The sequence below is a fragment of the Pelmatolapia mariae genome, linkage group LG4 (assembly GCF_036321145.2).
Source record: "Pelmatolapia mariae isolate MD_Pm_ZW linkage group LG4, Pm_UMD_F_2, whole genome shotgun sequence".
In the NCBI taxonomy this organism is placed as follows: Eukaryota; Metazoa; Chordata; class Actinopteri; order Cichliformes; family Cichlidae; genus Pelmatolapia; species Pelmatolapia mariae.
Genome location: NC_086230.1, coordinates 3,011,802 through 3,033,849, shown reverse-complemented (window position 1 = coordinate 3,033,849; position 22,048 = coordinate 3,011,802).

Here is a 22,048-nt window from a genome sequence, read left to right as displayed (position 1 = left end):
TCTTCCAACAGCTCTAATCAGTCTGTTCCATTCAGCTTTACATTGTATGCGCTTACACTCTTGAACTTGCAACCTTCCATTTATACATTTTACTTCACTACTGTAGAGCACCTCACAGATATGAATATATGTGTGTGTACATATATCTATCTATCTATCTATCTATCTATCTATCTATCTATCTATCTATCTATCTATCTATCTATCTATCTATCTATCTATCTATCTATCTATCTATCTATCTATCTATCTATCTATCTATCTATCTATCTATCTATCTATCTATCTATCTATCTCACTTATCTGACTCACTTTCTAAAATAAAGGAAACTTACATATTTCTGAGTGGGTATGTTTATGCAGTTTTTCTGTGTGCAGTGGAAGTGTGAATTTGGAAGCTTCTTGTTTTGCAAGTTATTTTTTTATTTTTACACAAAGTGTTCACATTAGTTTTGTCCTCCTTGCCTATAATTTGGGTTATTTAGTAGGATATTGATCTGTGTTGGTGTGTTTCAGGTTATTTTACAGAGTAACCAGAAAGTAATGTGATGAGTAGTGAAACAAATTACTTATGTTGCTTAATTACTGTAATTGAGTAATATAGTGCATTACTTTTTAAGAAAACTAACAAGTAATGTGTGATACATTACTTTTCTTTAACAACCCCAACATTGCTTAAAGCTAGTTTAAAACACAAGTCAGCTGCTACAGAAATCACTTGTTTGGTGATCCTAAGGGTTAAAATTAGGGGTCTGACTGCTTTGATCAGAAGCTGTAGTTAACTCGAGCCACTGAAGTGATCTTTTTTTTTCAAGGATTTGTCATGGTTGTGTTACCGACCAGCTAATAAATGTGCGCTTTACTTTTAATAAGAGAAAATCTATTATTGTTTTTTATTGTGTTACCACCAGTTAGGAGACATTATCTGTCTGTGACTACCCATGTGACTTGGTAACTGAGATTGCAAACATTTAAATAAAATGAACCCTCCACCCTCTTATCCATATGTGGCCATTTCTGACTTCAAAAAAATAACATAAGGATTGGAATTGATAAGGATTTAGCAATTACAAATCCTTATCGCTTCTCACTGGGTTCTCATTGGCTTAGCTCTGAGTGTCACCATCTCTAAGCAGCATATCAAAGACATTACATTTGTGCAGGTTAACTCTGTGTTGTAAGTCAAATGTTTGGCATGTTGGAGGTATATTTCCTGCTTTGTTGTGAGGGGATCATTACTCACAAAAAGTAACTATTACACATATTACACAGAACACTTTTCTCGTTACATTACTTTCATGTTACTCTGTAAAATGACCTAGAACTCATTGTCTAATTAACTTAGAGCCATACCAATTGGAGCATGCCCGATCTCGACTGATCTTGGAAGCTAAGCAGACAAGTAAAGCACTTTGAGTGCTAAGGTAGAGTAGAAAAAACGCTATAAACCAGTCCTTTTACCACTTAATAATATAAACCTATAGGCTACAGTCCTACTCACTAACACAAATCCCTATCCTAATGAGAACACAAATATTATCTCTCTTTTAGTATTTCACAAACACTCTCTTAGTAGAATACAGAGCCGACAGCACCAAGATACTTTAAAGCGATCGCCACAGTGATTCTGTTTCTGAAAGATGAACATGGCTGAGGTCAGCATTCACCCAGCTTTAAACTTAGCGTTAGCATGCTGTCTGTGCAGATGCTTGCAAAGAACTGAAGTTGTGTTAGCAGCATAATGAGGTGTTTCTTTCCTATATGCAATTTCCACTTTACCATTGCACTCTTGTCTTTTTGTGCAATTAAAAAAAAATTGTACGTAGCAGGGGTTCAAGTTTTAACAAAGCTTTAAAACGAGGAGTCTAGAAACTAATGGGGGATACTTTTATACACAGTCTTTGTTTAAAAGGGTAATTTTTCCTGGTTACCAGGGTAACAGGTCCTGCTCTATTGAATGTCTTAGGATTGTTGGAAGAAGTAGGAGGACCTCAAGAAAATCCATCTAACAACAACATCTAATAACATGCAATAAATACACAAAACATTCAAAAAATTAGTTTAACCTAAGGTTTCTATGTTTATACATTTAATTCCAGGAAATCTAATTTCCAATAAGCCTGTCTTAAAGCCCATCAAAAGTTAATACAATATAGTGAACTGTATAAAACTGCCTCATCAACTGTTTTGCCCTCTTCTTCTTCTCTCTCACTGCCTTCTGACTATCTGAACGTTTTTGCTTCTTTACCTTATGACCTCTGACCTTGGCTTTGCAGCCTGCTACCTCACTCTGATGCACTGGATTGGATCATTGGACCCTCCCTGGAATCCCAATCAGCTCATTTCAACCTGGCTCCAGATCTGCAGCTGCACTGCACCACCACTTATAATCTGAAGATAATCGATCTGAATGGGGCAGCTAAGTGCGCCTCCTCCATAAGTCCAATTTTTGTGTGTCAGCACTATCAGTGAAGGTCTGAACAAGGTTGCTTCTCTGCACTGAAAGCCAATAAACATTACAAATATTGGGTTTAGTCACACGTGGCCTTAGAGTAAAGGCCGACTAGCTGGCTACATTACATTGTTAAGAAGACATCCAGTGACTAGAGACTTCAGTTTCATGTCCAAAGGTGAAAAAGTTAGTGTTCTATCATATTTTGAGTTAAACTGTTATTGGCCAAAATGTGTTCAAATTGTAGACAGTTGTACTTTTTTATTTGTCCAGATGTCCAGATGTGAAATCATTTAAAAATTGAGCCAACACATTAAGAAAAAATCCTGGTGGTGGCCAGTGGTATCCCTCAGCCTCCTAGTAGATGCACCTGTAGTATCAATTATGTCCCATTGTTCCTAAGTATTTGCATTCTGATTTTCAGAAAACCTGACCTCTGACCAATAACCTTGAGGTCAAGGTTGTTGAGTATTTTTAGTAGATTCACCTATGGTATCAATTTAAAAAATCCTAGATGACATCCTTCTGGAATTATCACATTCAAAAGGTTTTTCAGAAAACTTGACCTCTGACCCCTGATCTTGAGGCTGAGGTTATTGTGACTTGAACTTCTCTCAGATTTTTCATAGATTTTTCACAGATACATCTATGGTATCAATTTGAAACTTGTTCTCACAAACTTAGGCGTCCATGCTGCCTGCCCGCCCGCCAAGCATGGTGACAAAAATACCACACCAATCTTTTGCGGCTGAAGGCTACTAGGGAGGAAAAACCCAACATAAGCTGCAGTTCAGCTGTCGAACAACAGGTGGCCCTGCTGCTAGCTCACTCACTCTCTGAAGAAGAGTGAGCTTGAAGAGACAAGCACAGACATTGTGCCTCCTGTGTTCACAACTGCATGCTATGCCCAAACTTTTAATTTACCACTCAGGCAAAACATTCAAGTGTGAGACAGAAGACAGAGCGACAAAGACAAAGAGAGAGGGAGGCAGAAAACTTTAATTAGAGGGTATTGTGGAGAGGGAGAATGATAAAGAGGAGGAGTTTCCACCTTAACGAGTTCTCATCCTGTGATGAATGTGTGAGAGGGTCTCTGAAATATTGATGAGTGCGTAATGAAGCAGAGCAGCAGACAGACTCCATCTAAATGATGAGGAAAGAAGGGCACAGAGATAGACAGAGAGTGAAACTCTACTGTTTGTGTATGGGTGATCCTTAACCTTCGCTTGGTTTGGAAATATAGTGTACAAAGGTGAAAACCTGACCAATGAAATTCATCCATCCATGTACACATTTTTTTTCTTGAGGAGGATAACAGTGGCAGAAAGATGAGAAAGGTAAACCATATTCTAAGATGAAGCTGAGTTGTTCCTGATAATCTCTTTATGTTCAGGGTCTCCTACTAGCTGGCCATGCTTGGACATGATCACATGGCTTTGCTTTCAGTACCCACTGTATTAAAAGCAAAGGGCCAACCATTTCAGTTACTTGTAAATGTATTTAACTAATAAATGACAGCCTTTCAGATTCACCTTCTTCACCACAGTGACCATGTTACTAGTGATTATCAAAAAGCAGCCATGCCACCTTCTGAGCTATGGTTAACTGACTAAAGTCAGGTGAAAACCACTAATGCTTTACATTTCTGTGGTTGGGTCAGCTTACACATTCACTCAGTAATTTATGGAATGAAAGACTGTACACTGTGGAGGAATTATTTCTTCATTTAGTTATCATCTTCTTGTCATCTCTCGTAATTGCCCATCACCTCCTGTCTGATTTCAGAGTGTTTGGCTAATGGTAGTGCCTCTGTGACATTGTGTTACCTGTGTCCTGACTCATAGTTGTTTCTTGGATTTTCTGCAAGCGTGAATAAATCACTGAACTGTGGATCTATGGTTTAGCTTGATATTTGCTGCAGTGGTTAGCATTGTCACCTCACAGCAAGAAGGTCCTGGGTTAGATTCCACTGGCTAACTGAGACCTTTCCATGTGGAGCCTGCATGTACTCACTGTGCTTGCATGGGTTCCCTCTGTGTAATCTGGCTAGTCCAAAGTCCAGATACATTTCTGGACTGAAGATGTAATGGGCCTGCGTGAATGTGAGCACAAGCATGAGTTCTGTGACTGGCAACCTGTCCAGGTGTATTCTGTCCTATAGAGCTGTTATAGGTTCCATGGAAGCCTGTTAACAATGTAGGTCTACAGCCACAAGGAATTCATTTAGAAATATTATAGACTAAATAATGTTGTTGCATAATATTTATATATTTATTTTTACAAATGTAGCATAATATATGTATACCAGCAACTAAAAACTGACAATAGAGGGACTATTATCAAAATCTTTTTGTCATACCTGCACATTACAAATATCTCTGAAAACTCCTGTGGCTATCCAGTATACGGAAAAAATACTTCTGTGTGTTTATAAACATGTAGAAAGGACCTTCATAAGTAAAATAAAACAAAGTGTAAAACAAGCGTAAGACACCTAGAAGAGAAAAGCCCTTTTTAAAAGATGAGAAGGATGAAGGGCGACTAAAAGGATTCAGGAAATGGGGTCTGCTGTAGAGGGAGGAGGGAAGGGAAAAAGAAGAGAAGGAAGGAAGAGAGACAGAAGGAGAAGGTCAGAGGTCACTCTCATTTTTTATCCATTACTGGTCAGGGTCACATTCTGGGTCGGTGCTCCATGGGCATATGTGTATGCGTACATGAGTGTGTGTTTTTGTGAAACAAACACAACCAGATCATCAGATTAGATACATTCGAGCAAATATGTCTCTTCTAAACTTCCTGCAGCTAAAAATAGCCTTCAGACAGTGTGTTGTATGTTCCAAAAAAACTGGCAGAGGAGGAAGAAGAGCAATGAAATGAAATAGATTTGACAAAGCTAAAGTGAGCTTATAGAAAAAAAGAGGAAAGAGTGAAGGAAAAGAGGAGAAAAAGACAGAAGAAAAAGGAGGGGGATAAGGAAGAATAGACAGTGAGAGGAGGTGTTTGTATTTGACTGCAGGCTGACCCCTTCCATGTCACCCTCTCACCTCTCCTTCACCTCCCTCCCTCCATCCTTCATCCTGGACAGAGGAGGCCCCACATGCACACACACTGACTTGTCCTGGCAGTGACCTCTGCTCTGCTCAGCAGGAATGTGGAAGGAGAGGATGAGTGAACGGCTGCACACACACACACACACACACACACACACACACACACACACACACACACACACACACACACACACTCTGGGAAAATACAGAAGAACAGCAGCTTGGATATTCCTATCATCGCCAAGTGTTTGTCCGAGACTATAGATGAGGAATACAGAAAAAGTGTCATATTCATTCACTAGGAGAACACACACACACACACACACACACACACACACACACACACACACACACACACACACACACACACACACACACACACACACATTTACACACAGGATGATATATTGAGAGTAATCCACAGTGAGACCTGTGTATACACACTCACACAATCAAAGACTTGAGACACACACACACACGTCGGGGTGTTTATGGGGTGCAGATGTTGGACAGGAAATGTGCTGCGTTTTGGGACACATGATACTCTAGGTTGGATTGGTAGAGTTCAGTAGAGTCTTATTTAATACGGTTGCAGTAGAAATCAGTAGAAGTCTATGTGTGCTTTGTATACACAAACACACGGAGCTGTACAGAGATTACAGTCATGAGGGAGTTGGGGTCAGAGGTCGACCTGAGGTCAATGCTGGTCTGCAGTCATCCACAGAGCAAAGGTCAGACAGAGGTTACATGCTAGTGGAGAGCAAAGAAGCTGGGATATGTACAAGTCAATGTATGGTTGGTTGAAATAGCTGAGCTTGGTATTCACTGTCAGATGTCAAAAAATCCCACACAAACATATATTAATCTATTGCCATAGAACTGACGTATCGATGTGGTGCAACGTTCCAAAATATACATTTAATTGTAAAATGTATGTCATTACTATCTTCTCAGTAATGACATATAACTTGTTGGCTAACTTGGCTTTCTTGGTAAGAACGAGGCATGCAAGTTCTGTACTTGTCTGATTAATAAAGTGTCACAGCCAGCAACTGGTAAATTTAATTAGCACAAAGAGCAGAAAAATGTAAAGCTACCAGCAGGTCCTTTGTGAGAAACTGACTGGTACATTTACAGTCACCAACTCAGTTTAACTGTGGCCTGTCATTTTTACGACGGTGGCAAAGTGAAAATTCTATTTTTAAAAAAATTGGTTTATGTTGTTTGAATCATACAATTTACAAATCACACCTTCAGTTTTAAGTTTTATTTTAGTTATGTGTAATAAGCTTTTGCACTACAGCTTGCCTCAAAACAGATATTCAACAGAGATTCAGTATTTTTTAATATAAGATTTATTAAAAGAAACCTAAAATGCTATTAATACTGCTGCTGTTGCAACTGCTTTTTTATTATAATAGTTTCATTATTTTATATGTATTTGAATAATAACAATAATAATCATAATAATATGTTATAAAATACAATAATATTATAATAAGACTGCAAGGTGCCAGTTGATAGATTTTTATAAAGAAGCTGCCCAGGTTAAAATCAAAATGAAACCATATAACAGTTTTTTTATGTTTATATTTTGTATTAAATGTATTCATCTTTCTCTTGCATAATTTTTTCCTCGTAAATACTTCTTGCCATTTCAGATCTCCCTTTTTCATTCTCCTTTTTTTACTGCCCTCTTCTGAAGACAATTCATCACCTTGTTTTCACATTCCTCCTCTTTTTTATTTCCAGCTCATCTCTCTTGATTCTTCTTTTTCCTTTCCTTCCTGTTTTTTTGATCACACCTTTGCTGATTCGAGTCCGCTGTGATCGGTTTTTTCTCCTCTTTTTCCTTGTCTACTACATCTTCATATATACATTCTTTGTATTTACTGCCTGTACGTTCAGGAAGTGGGGGGACCGCACTCCACAGACTCATGCTACAAACAAAAAGAAGAAACAAAAGTAAAGATATGCATTTTTATAAATGTATACAGAATATTGCACAATCCATATTTCAAGGGGTGAGATTAAAAATTACAAGTTCAGTTTTGTTGAAAGGGGTAAATGGAAAAAAAAAATCTACTAATTACATACAAGCATTAATGATAAAAAAGTTGCAGGATATTTTGCTGTTCCATATATTATTTTACATACATGTACTTTGTGTATATGTATAAAACGGTGCTATAGCATATAGTATATGTAGTTTGTTGTTCAAGCACACCTTCAGGCATTATTATTATCATTATTATGGTTTATGGTTGTCTCTATAGTTTAAATAAAACTATAGAGACTGATATTACCATGTACATCAGAGATTTAGTAACACACACACATATGTTATAACTATTTTGAATTGATAGATGATTGAATTTTATTGAAAATCAAATATGCATGAACGTATGCCAGTAGACCTTGTTATACAGATACTATATACATTATACATCAAGGAGAGAATTTTATTGCCTCTGGCCTGCAGATATATACCTCCCCATTATTAGAGCTTCTACTGTACACACTCACAACACCGTTAGCACAAGATTAGCCGTTCAAATTAACACCACTGAACAGAAAATACACCAGCTTCACGCCAGACAAAAAAAAATTTCATATAGATTCACTGATTATTATTTCTGATTATAGTATCAGACATGTTGTGTGTGAAAAGAGAAAAAACATGTGACTGAATGTGTTTGTGTGTTAATTCAATTTTAATTCAATAATTTTTATGAAAAGCAGCATTTATTTATGTGAATTAATACATGAATAAGTGTGCATTTCTGCATGTGTGCGTGCATGCGCGTGTGTGTGTTACCATGGTTACTTCAGCACCATATATTTTCCTATCAAAGCAGCAGGGAGCCTCAGACTGCCATACATCTCTCTCTGTAGCCACTCAGTGTGTGTGTGTGTGTGTGTGTGTGTGTGTGTGTGTGTGTGTGTGTGTGTGTGTCTGACCTCGTGATGAACCAGCCTCTGAATGCATCATTGCTCTGCAGCAAACACAAGCACATGATGCACACAACCAGACACACACACACACAGATGTGTATGTGCTATAAATACATAGTATGTGTGACAACAACATGACAACACACACACACACACACACACACACACACACACACACACACACACACACACACACACACACACACACACACACACAGTGAAGGTGATGTGTATTTAATAGGATCCAGCTCCTTTCAATATGCTGCCTGCTGCACAGATTGAAGAAACAAAGGACATGTTTTCCACAAAGAAAGAAGGAGAGAGAAAGAGATAATTGAAGGAATTTAAGGGTAAAGCTATAAAAGGTCAAGCTCAGATGAAAATGAATACAGAGAGAAAGAGCGGACAACGATATGATAAAGAATGTGTGTCAGTACCAGTCGTTTATTGCCCAAGAGGAGCGAGTTGAACTTTTCAACTCTTGGTTTTTTTTTCTTCTTTTTAACCCTCTCTTGCTTTCTCTGTGGTTGGCCTTTTCCTAGAAAGTTTATAGAGCTACATATGACCAAACAACATGACCTCATTATCTGTATCTGTTATTCTAAAACCTGGCCATGGATATGACTTCAAGTTATGGTGGTGGCCTAGAAAAACACTGTTCTTCCAAAGCTTTTGACAGTTACTACTGAAATGCTTGGTCCTGCAAAGATTTACAGCAGCAAATTGTTTTTCTGGCTCCTTTGATGCTGACTTTTGGCAGGAGGAGCAAGAAAAAAAGGAAAGCAGTGTAGCCCAAAAACTAATAATGAAAAAGTAGATGCTGACCCAGGAGCGGACAGAGTATACAGCTCAAGAAATCAGTATAATACTGGCAACGATTAATACAGTGAATCATTGGTCGTTAAATCAACTGACCTTTTTGGCTTTTTCATAAAAGACATGCTTTCTCCTTCTCTGTGCTCTAGGTATAACCAAACCGATTGCTATAGCTGAGCAACATTTTACAACATTGTGCTCAAATGTGAACCTGCATGTATATTTGCAGTTTAGCCACTGGGCGCTGCTCCCAAAGTGTGGTTACTTAAAGTGATCTTATGAGATTAATTGCAGCAAATCTGTGGGGCCTGTCCTGCTCTGTTCAATTCAATTTGCCTAAATGTTAGAGGAAGCTTGGTAGAAGTTCACTGTCCTTTTATTTATACAAGTTTTCTCCTGTTTAGTGGCCATCTAGGTGGACTAAAGGTCAGGATCACTAAATTCATATGATACCAAAGTTAAGATTTACTAGGAGATATAAAAAAAAGAAGCTGGAATTATAAAAATTCGCCAACATGAGTGAAAATGTTGCTGAGTACTAAAACGATGGTAATTTCTAAACAAAAATAAAGCTATTTAATTTCAATAATGACAGACATTCTAAGATAGTAATTCCAGAGGATTGTGTGTGGTCACGCAGGTTGAAAAAGCTGTTTTCTGGAAAACTCTGGGGCTCAGGTGAAGCTCAGGATTCATCCAAAGGAGGCGTGCAAACTGCTCCACTGTATAAATTTGAAATATGTGTGTTAAGTCAACCTGCACTATGTGCAGACAACATTTCTGCTGAACTCTGACCTATACTTGTATTAATAAATTTAATGTTACTTTTACAGAGCCAGAACTTTTGCACCATGCTCAAAGCTTTGAACCACAAACCTGCACAAGTTAGATATTTCTGATTAATCAAACAGTCTCAGTGGCAACTATCACAATCAGATTGTATGCAGTTGCAAATGTGACACAGGACATTCAGGCGGTAGCTTTTTAATGTCAGATAAGGGGTTTGGACTGGTGCAGGCAGTTTAAAAATCTTGCAGAAACCTTCACCTAGATAGGATGAACTAATCCAAATTTGAACACAGAGTTCACACTATTTTACAAAATGTTACACAAATCTCCAATAAAATAAAATGACTGATATTTTATATCACCCCATCTTTGAAAGATATTGCTCTGACATCATAATGTTCTTGAAAAGGGTCTAACAGTTCGCAGAGTGCAGAACTCCAATTTACCTTATTTATTGCAAGAGGTGTGTGATGCTTCTAGCACACCTGCTCTTCATCAGACAATAAACACAGGGCAGTGTCATCTTAAGTCACCCGTGATTGACCACATGACCACAACTCATGACAGTAACATCCAACCACATCTTATTTAGGTCAAGGAGTTCATAAATAAATTATCTAAAACCAATAGTTTCTCAGATAAGTCCGAAAAGTTGCTGAGTAGAAAATAATAAAAATGAAATAAACAGAAAAATAATATATTAAAATATATACAAAAAAAAAAGATCAATAATGTCTTAAGGAATATCTAACAATACGTAATGCAATCAGGTAGCTATCAAAACAAAAACCCATGTCAGCACACCTGCTTACTCAGACATCCCCACTCACCTGCAGCTGGTCTTTACTGGAGGCCTCTAGCATAGACCTGGGAGATTGAGGGTCCTGGACAGTTCTTCTGGACAGAGACAACTGCTCCGAATGCCACTGTTGCGTTCACCATATGGATCTTCTCCAGCTCCTCTCTCAACCCTGGACATTTGTAAGGTTTACATATTCCTTCTTCTTGATATTTCTGTCACTTTATATAGCTACATCTATCACTACGGCCTTCTTCCTCTGCTCGTCCACCACTACTGTGTCAACATCAACAGTATGTCTGTCTGTACCCGGAAGTCCCACAAGATCTTAGCTCGGTTATTCTCAACCACCCTACGGGGCATCTCCCATTTTGACGTCGGGACTTCTAGATCATACTTGCCACTGATCTTCCTGTATACTATGCCAGTCACTTGGTTATAGTGCTTCACGTATGCCTTGCTTGCTAGCATCCTGCCAATATGTTTTTGTTGAAGTTGTATGTTTTTTTTCCTACTGAATTTACTTACCTTAGAAGAAGTGTAGCTTTAATATAATCATTTTTCAGCCCTGGAAATTGGTCCAGTACATGATGCATTATAAAGGGCTGGTTTATATTTATATTATATATTTAATGTCCATAAAGTTTCACATTTTTCTGTCTTTCAAAGTGGGCCTTAAAAGAAGGCTCTTGTTTTTAAAAAAGTCCATTTCCAAACTTTATATAGAATTCTACACTGCTGAAGCATGATATTTATAAAAATCATAACGCTGAAATGCAGTTTCCATTGTTCAAATTTGTTGAACTATACCATGGGTGTCTATAGCAGTTGGCCAACAAAGTGGAATTTGTGGTTGATAGATGAAGAACTGCTTTACATCTTCTTAACTATATTGGTAGTATTACCAGTACCAGTTCAGTTCATTCATACCATTTTATTTCAGTCCTTAGTCTTTTTTAAAAAGACTGACTCCACTATTTTTAGGACTGATACAGTACTGAAAAAAACAAATAAACAAACAAAAAACGTAAATTCCAAACTTTATAAAATCCAGCTTCACAGGTATGTCATATCAAATTTCATGTAAACTTTAATGAAATACTAAGAGTCCCTCTCTTGGAAATAAGAGACAAATCAAACCTGACAAATATATAATTGAATCCATGGAAATTTGTAATCCACTAACAGGTGGTAAAATCTGTCAATCAGAGCACAGAGGTGGTATATTCTGTGAATTATATTTCCAATAAAGAATCCATAAAATTAAATTGATCTTTGAATTAGCAGACAGAGCCAGGTAATGGTGATTAGTGTGTTCAGCAGGGCAAAGCTAATTAGAGCAACAGCTGCTCTGTGTTTGTCTGTATGTTTATGTGTGTGTTTGTGTGTGTGTGTGCACGTGTATGCATATGGATTGATGGTTTCTGGTTTTAGACTTCAATTTCCTTCTCCTCCTAACATGTCAGAGGCTGTAAATCAGGGAGACACGGGCATACAAACACACATGCAGACACACAGACACACCATCTGTGCATAGGGCGATATAATTTACAGCCCCCTCTGTGTGAGTGTTCTGGTTCATTCAAATCATTTTCCTATTCCACTTTACAGCACAGTATATGTTAATATTACAGCTATACTGTACTTTAATGCAACTTAATCAGCGCACAGTATGTAATTGTATTGTCTAATATTTTAGATTGTGGTAAATGACGTTAAACTTGTGTTGTTTGCATAACTAAGTTTGGCCTACAGTTAATATTTGTGTTGTATTATTTGTAACTCACTCGACTGTATTTCTCCAACCCTGACACACATATACACACGTTCCCTAGTGTATAATACTATACACAATAATATAATTACATTTTCCATAAAAACAAAAGTAGGTTTGGCATCTAAAATATTGAAAAGATTCTGAGAGAGAGTTTAATATCAACTCCACCCCTCTCTATGCGTGATTCATTGCAGTTATTTCTTTCATTTGTTGTATTTCTTCCCTAAATTTACCACTCACATGTGAGAACACGCATTCAGAATTATTTAAAAAAGTTATTAAACACCAAGGGTCACGTTAAAGCTTATGACTGCTTAAATTCATGTTCTTGCCATGCTCTTATTTTATTTTGCGTGTTTCAATATATTGATGTAGTTAGCACAGGAGTTTGCTTCTCCTGGTATTTACACGTTGCTATCCATCAGAGAGTGGCTGAATGTCTGCATGGCATCGTCCATTAAATCCAATTAGGTCTCCTGTTCGACCACTCCTAGCCATGCAGGGTACGTTGGATGGTAATAACTTGTGTGCGTTAGGTGTCAGCAGGATGTTGCTCACTGCCATTTATGAGGACTAATTGATGTTTATGATGGTAATAGTGTTGTGTTATTGCTGTAAGAGCCTAGGATGTGAAAATTTCCTGAGCAAAGTTTAGTTCAGAACCATAAACAGTGTAAGGTTTGTCTTAGATTGATACACACATTTGTCCTTACAGCAGAAAGATTCTGTTTTAAGATCTACTGGTCGGCTGGGGCTTTCGGCGTTTGCATGTTCTTGTTGTGCCTAGGTGGGTTCTCCTCAGCAGCTCTGGCTTCCACACACACATGTTAGGTTAACAGGTGATTATAAATTTGCAGTAGGTGCAAATGCAAAAATGAACTGAGCATTAGATCTGCTGGGATAGGCTTTAGCGCACCCGTGACCCTAGATATTAGATAAGTGGTTTAAAAAAAGACTTCAATTTTTGAATATAAATCAAGTTTTTGGTAATTATTAAATCACTTACTGCTCATAACTCATGTATATAATTGACTGGAGTAATAAACTTCTGAGGAAACATTCAAAACCATTTCACAGTCTTTGTAATGATTCTCAGGTTCTGTTCTTTGTTTCCGTGCTCCTGCTGTCTCTTTCTTGCTGTGTTTGTGCTAGTTTATTTTTAGTCGCTCTTTCACTTTACTTCCTGTTATATTGTGTAGTTTAGGCGATGCTCTTTATGTTTCAGGCGCTATGCACACTCACATTAAAAGGGTCATTTCGCAGGTCAAAAGTTTCCCTTACCAGTGCAGTCTAAATCTTAATCATTGTCAAAAGATAATGACAAAATATATATAAAAATATAAAAATATCACTCAAATACAATATTGTTGTATTTGAGTGATGGAATAAATAAGACAAGAAATTAATCCTGCTGAAAATGATCAACTTTTCATTTCAGTTCATTAGTTTTTCTATAGCTCCAAATCACAATAACTGCTGCCTCAAGGTGCTTTATGTTGTATGGTAAAGATGCTCTAATAACACAGAGAAAACCCCAATAATTAGACAAACTACCTACTTTGGCGACAGTGGGAAGAAAAACCCCCCCTTTAGTAGTAAGAAACCTGTGGCAGAACCAGGCCATCTACCACCACCAATTGGGAGTGAGGAGATGAAGACAGGATAAAAGACACACTCTGGAAAAGAACCAGAGATGAATAATAATTAATAAATATAATTAATTAAAAACTAATAATTAAATGCAAAGTTGTCTATAAAGTGAGTAAAAAAAGGTACGTGAAGAAGAAACACCATCATGGGAAGCCCCAAAAGGCTAGGTCAAATATAATTTAACCATGGGAGTTTTCAGCCACAAGTACATGCTTTATCAAAAAGAAAAAAGAAAAATGAAGTTGTAGAGAGTGTGTCTGTCTTCAGATTCCAAAGTGGGAGAGGGGTATGAAATCAAATGCCTTTATTCTACTTTTAACTATCCCAGGAACCACAAGTAAGCCTGCAGTCTGAGAGAGAAGTACTCTATTGGGGTGATTATTGTACTATGAGGTCTTTAAGATTAGATAGGGCCCGATTATTCAAGACCTTGTATGTAAAGAGATGAATTTTAAATTTTATTTGGCTACAACAGGGAGCCAATGAAAATGAGCAAATATGGGAGAAATATGCTCTTTCTAGTCCCTGTCAGTACTCTTCAACTGAACGCTCTCAACTTTTTGAAGAGCCTGATAATAATTACTTACAATAATCCAGCCAATAAATGCATGAACTAGTGTTTCAGTATCACTGTGTTACATGGTGTTTCTAAATGAAGGAAACTAGTATTACACATTTGTCTAATATGTTCGTAGAGGGACATATCCTGGTCAAAAACGAGATTCCTTACAATGTTACTGGAGGTCAAGGTAATGCCATCCAGCATAATTATCTGGTTAGACACCATATTTCTAAGATTTTTATAGTAGAATACAATAACATCAGTTTAATCTGAATTTAGAAGCAGGAAATTAGAGGTCACACAGATCTTTATGTTGTTTTCAACACTATTCAAGTACATGTAAAATGGTGTGTTTTAAAAGGCTGTGACAATATTTAGCTTTGTCAAAATAGATTGGCATTTTTTGTGAAAATGCATTAGCTGATGTTTGTTGTTAAGTGATTTAAATAATTTAAGAAGATTTAAAAAGTTTCACATGTTATGTACATACATTTCATACAACTAATACAATGGAACAAGAATTAAAAAATAATTTTGGTGTACATCTGTGTTTGAAAAATGGCTTAATACAGAAAATAGAGAAGATGTGTGGTATCTTCATATTCACTGTTTGTCCATTGTTGCCAGTCTCACACAAGACCACACACATGCATTGTAACAAGCTGCAACTTGTGAACATTTTCAGAGACTAAAACAATAGAAAGGAAAGTGTACGAGAGAGTGAGGAAACATGTGCACAGATTTCCAACAGTATTATGTCTCGCTGACTCCGGCATGACCCCTGCAACAATCACCACAGTGATGAACGGGGTCAATTGGACAGAGGTCAGCCAGAGGTCAGCAGACTGATCTTGGTGTTCCTCTCTCTCAGTTCCTCTTCTTTGTTTTGTTGTTCACTATGCCCCCCCCCCCCAACCCCCCAAAATCACACACACATATCATATGTCCCATTGTTTTTGTTTATCTGTTGTTGAATGAAATCCTCCATGTCATTTTGACTCAAGTGTCATGTATCATTAAAATCACTACTATCAAATCAGCACTCTTGGCATTAGCAATCACTCACCATGTTAACATGCTGACGAAATTCAAACGTCTTGTTTTGCATGTCACGGTCCATCAGTTCACTTGTAAATACAGACTTATTCAAAGCAAGAGACCACAATTCTCAGAGCTTCGGACTACTAGCTCAGTATAAATTGTAAATGCAAACTACTGTTATTTTTGAGGTTCACTGTATGACACAGAGGTAACACAACCCAAAAAGAGAAATACACAATTTGAATAAATTATAAACAAAAGTTTTAATAAGATTTATTTATTCAGAAGCTTTAGGGTTTGAAAAGTAGCATCTTTATTGTCTGTTGTTGGACAATGAGAAGTAGTCAAAGAAGAGTAGTTTAGTCCCCAACTTCAACTTCAACCAGTTACAAAAGTCTGCTAGGAAAATGAAAAATTATGAATGAAAAATAGGTCATCTATTGAAGAATATGCAAACATACAGTGAAATGCAGTACATTAAGCAAAAACAGAGTACATTTGTATAATTCTAATGAGCTTCAAAGTCAGTATTTTGGTATGAACTGTGTTACCGTCAGGGGCGTAATTTCTAGGGGGGTTAGGAGGGTTATGACCCCCCCAATAATTATCTTGCATAAATAGGCTGTTGATTTTCTTTACTCATTTCAGGTATTACCAGCAAAATAGTTGCATGTTTAATCATCTGGGAATTTACCCAGATTTATTTATTTATTTAGACAGAAATCTTGACCGCCCCAATGTTCAGCACAAAGTTACGCCCATGGTTATTGTTACAGTTTTTATAGTTAATAAATTGGCAAAAATGATATGCTTTGCAACAGGTTGCTGGTAACCAAGTTCCTAAATCTACAATTTCAATCTTGTTCTTTTCTTGGTTGTTTGTTATGCGTTGGTACAACATGCATATGCTCTGTACCTTTGCATCAAATCTCTTCTGCTTATCCTTTTCAGGGGTGCTGGAGCCTATCCCAGCTGTCTTAGGGCGAGAGGCAGGGTACACCCTGGACAGGTCGCCGGTCTGTCACAGGGCTAACACACAGACACAGACAACCATTCACACTCACACCTATGGGCAATTTAGAGTTTCCAATTAACCTACAATCCCATAACAATCCCACTAACTACATGACTTTGGGAGGAAGCCAGAGTAGCTGGAGAGAACCCACGCAAACACAGGGAGAACATGTAAACTCCACTCAGAAAGATTGTGGAATTGAACTCAGGACCTTCTTGCTGTGAGGTAACAGTGCTCACCACCATGCTGCCCCTGTTCTGTGCCTTTTTCATAATTAAATGATTTATAGTCATTGTTAAGTGACTCAACCAACTTTATCAACAAACAAACAACAAACAAAACCATTCCTCTGAAAACGTGTCCACTTATGAGATGCGGCTTAAGAATTTTACATAGTGCCATACATCCAAACACTTTTAGACTTCCTTAATTGATTTCTCATTACCAACTAAAACATTTAAACTGCACACATATTCATAATGTGCTTTTCACAATGAAGCAAAAGTTTATTAAAATAGAAAAACAGTCATCTTTAGTCTATTAATAACTAATAACTAATAACGGAAAGAATATAGAAAAATATGAAGACATTGTTTATCAGCAGTCTTCTCACTGCATCTCTGTTGAAAATTGGTCTGTGAAACTGCTCATCCATGAACTTAATCATTAATCATTAATTTCCACATTAAGCAACATTTCTAAATATAGCCAAGGGCTAAAATTTTGGTGCAATCTAATCTAATAAAATGATCAAAATCATACAGCACCAGGACTTTATTACTTTAATGAAATAACTAAGCGTTTTGACCTGTTATGATTTGTAGCAAAGTAGTATATTGTTTATTGCTTAAGCTTAAGTTATTAATCATATTGTCAAACATTGTCAGTTAAATATAATTTGTGATTTTCATCATCACAAGTTCTTTGTATTTTTTGTCAGCCCACAAACTGTGTTTTCATTTTTGGGAGTGCTTCCTACCTCTCTGTTTACTTCAGACAGGTCCTGCCTGAATTTTGAGCTTAAGCTTAATTTTAAAAATCTTTTCATAATCGTAGGTGGGTGTCATAATGACACAGGATCAAACATGTGGATTTGATTCACTGCAGCTTCTGCAACAAAGCAGCTTGGCCAGCGACTAGCTGTTGGGAAAATGTGTGGAAATGTACGAATGTAAATCAGTATTTTATTCAGTCAGTGTTCTTCGGAGAAACTGAGGCTTCTTTTTGCTTCTTTTCTTCATAATTATTAACACAGATCTTAAAAGAGTCAGCACCTCATGTTCCCACACTTTGACATTTAGTGCCTCATGTGGAGAGAAACTATTATTAGAGCCCCGCCAACAGGTGCACAACTTGTCACAATTCAAATAAGTTTCTCTTCAGCAGTGTGACTGTTTGGACTGAGGAGTCAAATCAGCAGAGAAGTTTGTTTGCATCTGCCACCTATTTCCCAGTTTGCATGTTAGTAAGCAAATAGAGTACACACACACACACACACACACACACACACACACACACACACACACACACACACACACACACACACACACACACAGATAGAGAGAGAGAGACAAAGGGTCTTATAAACAGACAAATATAAATCAGCTCACATGTAGGACTGTATCTCAGTGGCTTTGCATCAGATTTAACATTTTGGACCTGGAAAAACTTCCAGTATACATTATGAAAGTACATTCTGTAGTTTCATAGTTTGGACTGATAGACTTACATTTTTATATAGTTTTGTGACACCTTCAAACATAAATGAATCAGCTTAAGTAACATAATTTTGATATTTTGTCAAAAACTTCCAAATACATGAAAAATCAAAATTAAGGGGTTTGAGGTTAACTTACCTGAAATTCTACCCCTCAGTACAGAGGCTGATAGTGACCTGGTGGATACTAAACACTCAGTGATGGTAGAGGGATTAAACTCCATCTATATACATGCATTATGATGTATAATATATGTTGGGTGCTTCACCATGTAAATGCCAAAACATTAAATCAAAACCCATGCCTATAGCATGATTCTGGTAGTGTCAAGTGTAAATCTAGTTTATGGTGTTTCTTCCTCTCTAATCAGTATTTCATGACTGTCAATGTGTTCATTTTTTTTTGTTTTTCTGTGAGTGCATTTATTCAGCATGGTGCACTGCAAAATTTGGCCAAACAGTCCAGACTTCAGAGAACACTGGACTTTGGGTTTGCTATTTTATTAACTATGAACTACAATTCAGTGTGCTGACATTTATCAATCTGGAACAGTTTTTCTCTAATAGGAACCAGGGATTTCTGCATACATGAATGTTTGCCAGTTGTTCATGTTGAAACATCCACGAGGTCACCAGTGAATCGCTTAGGGTAGGGTGGAATTTTACTCTCAAGCTAAACAAGCTTAATTTCAGAAACTACAAAATGTTACCTTTAAAATAAAGTCTGTTACATGGAATTTGGTCTTAAAAATCTTTTGCTGTCTCTCTTATATTGTATAAAGGGGAAGATGCGAACCTAATTCTAACTCTTAGCAGTTTACAGAATGACCATTCATGGGGTACATCCAATTCATTTTTTCCAGTCCCGATACAATACCTGTACCTTGTCTATGGATATTTGCAGATATGGATCTGATACCAGTGTTAAATGAACACTGTATTCCTCAGTCTGAGAAACGACTGGAAAAGTAAACGTATGCTCGACTTAAGCATTGTTTTCTTCAACGTAAAATAAAGTGGATGAAAAGTACAAATCTGTCTTCATGATTAAGAAAAGAACAAACTAATGACCATGGTACAATTAATAAAGAAAAAATAAAAATAAAAGTTATTTGCCTTAATTTATTGGCACTATTCAGTATTAAAGATAAATATCCATCAAATGACTTACAAAAGCTTACTTACATATTAAATAAAGACTACTAGAGAAAATGCAGTGCAGAGCAACTGTACTGACATCTATGACTGTCAACTAGGTCCTGTGACAATGAAGATAAAGGGCAAACTTGACCTGCGACAGAGACTCTTTGTTCTTTCTTTCTGTTTCACTCTTTGTCTTCAGTTTTAAATATCAAGCATGCTCCCACTCTCTCTGTTCTCAGTCTAAATGAAGAAAATGAAGCAATAGGATGTCTTGTCATCAGATTTGTTGTCATTTTATGCAGGATGCAGGATCTGAGGAGAAACAAAGGCATGGGGAGGAAGAGGAGGAGAAGGCGAAGATGAAGATGAAGGAGAGGGAGGAGAAGTGAAGTGTGCACGGTCGGGTCAAATGCCGCATTTTCGGGTGAAACTGAGTTCACATTACCATACAGCTCACTGTGCCTATGTGTGTGTCTGTGTGTACATTACCATAATAGGAGGTCCATCTGTTACTATCACTTGGTAACAAATTTAGTGTCACCTGCCCGAATGGAACCAATACACACACACACACGTACACACGTACAGGTCTCATTATAAGAATAAAGTACACAAGCCCCCCGCCTGGCAACCTCCAGGGTGGTTAAAGTGTGTACTGTATACACACATAAAAAGCATGCAGATGAAAACCAATCTCCACCAAGGTCTCTGCAAGCACGTGTACATTCTTCTGCATGCTGTCTGCACACACACATACACACCCCGCTCAGTCTATGGCATTGTACTGTTGTACTGAAGACTGGATTCAACACTCCCCCCCCCCCTCTCAGTAAGACATCAGCCGAGCAGTATTTGTGAGTTCAGTATTGCGTTATTGCAGAATTGGGATTCTTTTTATCTTTTGTTATTGCATATTTGAGCCAATTAAGCCTATTAATTAAATCCACAGGCTCAAACATTAAAACAGGTTATTTATTGCTAGTATTTAAGTCCAGTCAACCACTCTGGTATTGTCTAGCTTTCATTTTAAATAATAATAAGCAGCTAAAGCCAAAGCTCTGAAATAACATAAGTACCAAAACATTAAGATAAAAGCATACATGAACTTTATGTTAAACTCATACTCATAATACTCATTCATAAGAATATTATAAATGCAGTAGTATAAATACTTAAACCGAGAATGCAGTAAATAAAACCCCAGAAATCACATTATTTTTAAGAACAGTCATTAATTAATTAATTTTACCATAACAGGCAAGGTTAACTTTTTGCTGCTACTTTTTTAATGTTTATTGACTCAGATTCACTGACTATTTTTACAGTTTTTTATTACAGCCGCCATCCCTATAAGCTTCCATCTTACTGAGGTAAAAAACCAAAAACCAAAAACAACCCCCCCAACCTTCTGTGACAATACTATTACCTCAAGGTTGATAAAATAACTCTGGTTTTCATGCCAAAATGTGAGTTAGTCTTAATACACATAAAATTCATTACAATTAAGCCATAAGAACTAATCTGAAAATAAAAATAAGTATTACTATTTGAACACGTTATAAATATTTACAGTTAAGAGTACTTAATGGTTTATTATCATTTATTTGTCATTGTTATTTTCTAACTATATTTTTAATCAATCTTATGTTCTTCTTTATGTTATTTCGTACACCATTAATAAGTATTTTCATTAATATTACAAGTGTGCTGCAGCTGGTTTTACTAATTTAATGTTACAATTAGAAGAGTCTCTTTTATCATTCTTTAACTGATTTTAATATTAATATTTGAAATTGAATTATTCCCCTTATATCCTGGAATAACTACTGAAAATCAGTAAAAATATAGCATGACATTTTCTAGCTATTATTACTCTTCTATTCTATCTTCAATTTTCTTAGTATTATTCTTAGTACATAAACTTATTTAGATAAATAAAAAATATCTGAAATACAATTAGTTTCCATTTTTAAATTATTTGTGTTTTTATATAACTATAAAATATTCTATACCACCAATGTGTACTGAAACTAAAGAGCTCTTTTCAAATTACATAATTATTCAGTGGATACAACTTCTTGAATGTGTTTCTGATATTTATGTCTTTTCATTTTGATCCTCAGCTGCATAAAGGCTTGTCATTTTTATTTTGCTGATAAAAAATCCAGCTCCAATGCTGCAGCATCATTCCTACATGTCTCTATGACAATATATCACTCATCACTCTTTGTCTAAACTCTGTATGTGTGTGTGTGTATTTCCCTTTGAAGTCAGTATCGGAA